The following is a 2270-nucleotide window of genomic DNA, read 5'->3' as shown; positions in this document are numbered from 1 at the left end:
TATCAATAACAATGGTTTGGTGAAAATTAAGTTTGCTTTCGAGAGGCCACTTTACCTCATCTGCCCCTACCACTGAATGTGCATACACAATTGTAACATTGTATCATGCGTAGTTCAGGACATATGATATCATCAACATTGAGATGAGTCAAAAACTAACCTCTGCTTAAAACAGAGTGCGAGTTATTCAGACTATACTCAACCAGTGTTTGATGATGAGAGCACTTAAGAGATTTTCAAAACATTTTATATGCAGTTTCAAACATTTTCTGAACTTCTCTCACATGCATATCATCAATATTTAACATATAGACTCATCTATAAAGCAATCATGTGTTTGAAGCTGTTCGGTGGGAGAGTTATTGATTACTTACTGCACAATGAAAATGAGATCATATTTATCTAACGGACAACTTTATGCTGCTTGTTCAAAAGTGGATTCCTTGAAAATTTTATTTATTCTTGATCTTGGAAGGGAAACTAGAATATTATTTATAATCAGTTTCTAGTTTTACATTAATATTAATGCGAATATGGAAATGGTTTTGACATATATTCTTTTACTGTTAGGTTTTAAAATTTAAGAATAAAATTTTTTTTGTGTGCCATATGACGTTCTGAATAATATCTGAGCGCTGCCTAAGTGTGTTGTGGAGATAGTGAGAGTATGCTTCAGAACACGGGAACTTATGACATTATGGACCATTTTATTGCAAATGTATTCAGACTTTTTATAACTGCACGTGGTAAAATAAAAGAAATTATTATGCCCAAGATAATTATTTTGTTCATCAACACGGCGACAGGCGCAAACATTAGAAGAAACATGCATATTATAAATACCTTATGTAATTACACACCTAAAGGGATATTTCGTTGGCAAATAAATTCTTAATACTGGACAAGTCAACTTACGCAGCACTATCTTCAATTGCAGAAAAAAGACATTTGGTTAATATGGCATAACATTGTTAGTATTCGACGCAATAGTTAGTGAAGGTTTTGTAAATGGCCTATAAACATAATAGATGTCAACGAAATTTTTGGGGAAAGTGGATATTGTTCTACAATTATTTTCCAAGCAGCGTATTGCGTTTTGATACTGATGATCGTGACTGACTGACGGGAAAACTTTGCTAAATACAATGATGAAAAATGTTCGAATCAACCATTCTTCATATACTACTACTTCTTCATTTCGTACCAACTTGTGCCCTTTTAACCGCAAAACTTACAGAAAACGGTGGGAAATTCAGTGTTGTGAAATACAGGAAGCGAAGTTATACTTTGTTCATCATACAAAGCAGGCAAGACATTCCATCACATTTTCTTAGTTGACAGGTAGTGTAGAGCGGGGGCAACAAATATCGCCATGTGTGCGCTTGCCTCGATTGGGGAGCCATCTGCTGCCGCTACAAGGAACTAGTCAGCCCAATTCAACCGAACAGCTCCCTGGTGAGACACTGCAGTTTTTGTCAAATGGTGTCTTCAGGCGCTGTCACCCCATTTCCGACAAAAGGAACAGTGCTGTATGACGACAAAAATATTTTGCTGACGTTGCCGGCTTTGTGCATTGCAGGAGTGGCCCCACGTAATGTGAACAATGCTACACACTCGATTCGTGTGATGCGGTCCGTATGGCATAAAGGACCGAGTTTTTCCGACGTAAAGCATACTTACCTGGCACAGGGGATACCGTGATCACGAAGGCGGTTCCTCCAGGACGAGGCTCTTCCATTGCACTTCGGTTGGGCTGACCCCTGCGATTACCCCTAATGTGGGTAACTCGGGTGCATAATTTTTGGTAGTCGGGACTGCGTTCGCGCAGACCCGGTCTAATTTACTTCAAGCATAGTGAAATGTATAATCACTGGTTACAAAACACGCAACGGCACGCTACGATCCAGTCAAACGATGCAGGAGGCCTCTGAACACAGTATTAAAGGAGCTGTACAGAACCAATTGTTTGCTCCCATGTCGACTGCTTGTACGTTGGTCGGACGGCTTTCAAACCCTCATCCACTAAAGATGAAATAAATGCACAATTGAACGAACACATATTAGAATTTTTTTCTCACAGATAAGACGAACTGGTCATCTCTCCCAGAGACGACAAATGTCGATTACGTATGGTAATCTTTTTTTCCTTTATTGTCATTTTAACACCACTACGCCGCTCTTCGGCCACAGATATAAGTAGAACATAGGAAGACATAGAAAAACAAAAGTACACACACACAAAAGTAACAAAAAAGAAAAAAAAAAGAAAC

General features: G+C 38.6%; 1 non-coding gene across 1 annotated transcript; it reads left to right on the top strand.

Annotated features, from left to right (window-relative positions):
* Positions 1-1672: 1672 nt before the first annotated feature.
* Positions 1673-1835, top strand: LOC126337467 (U1 spliceosomal RNA). The gene has a single exon (XR_007565050.1). It is a non-coding gene; the product is annotated as a U1 spliceosomal RNA (small nuclear RNA).
* Positions 1836-2270: the final 435 nt, after the last annotated feature.

The sequence above is a fragment of the Schistocerca gregaria genome, chromosome 2 (genome assembly GCF_023897955.1).
Source record: "Schistocerca gregaria isolate iqSchGreg1 chromosome 2, iqSchGreg1.2, whole genome shotgun sequence".
NCBI classification, from domain to species: Eukaryota; Metazoa; Arthropoda; class Insecta; order Orthoptera; family Acrididae; genus Schistocerca; species Schistocerca gregaria.
The sequence above is the reverse complement of the archived record's forward strand: the minus strand, read 5'-3'. Positions and strand labels throughout refer to the sequence as shown.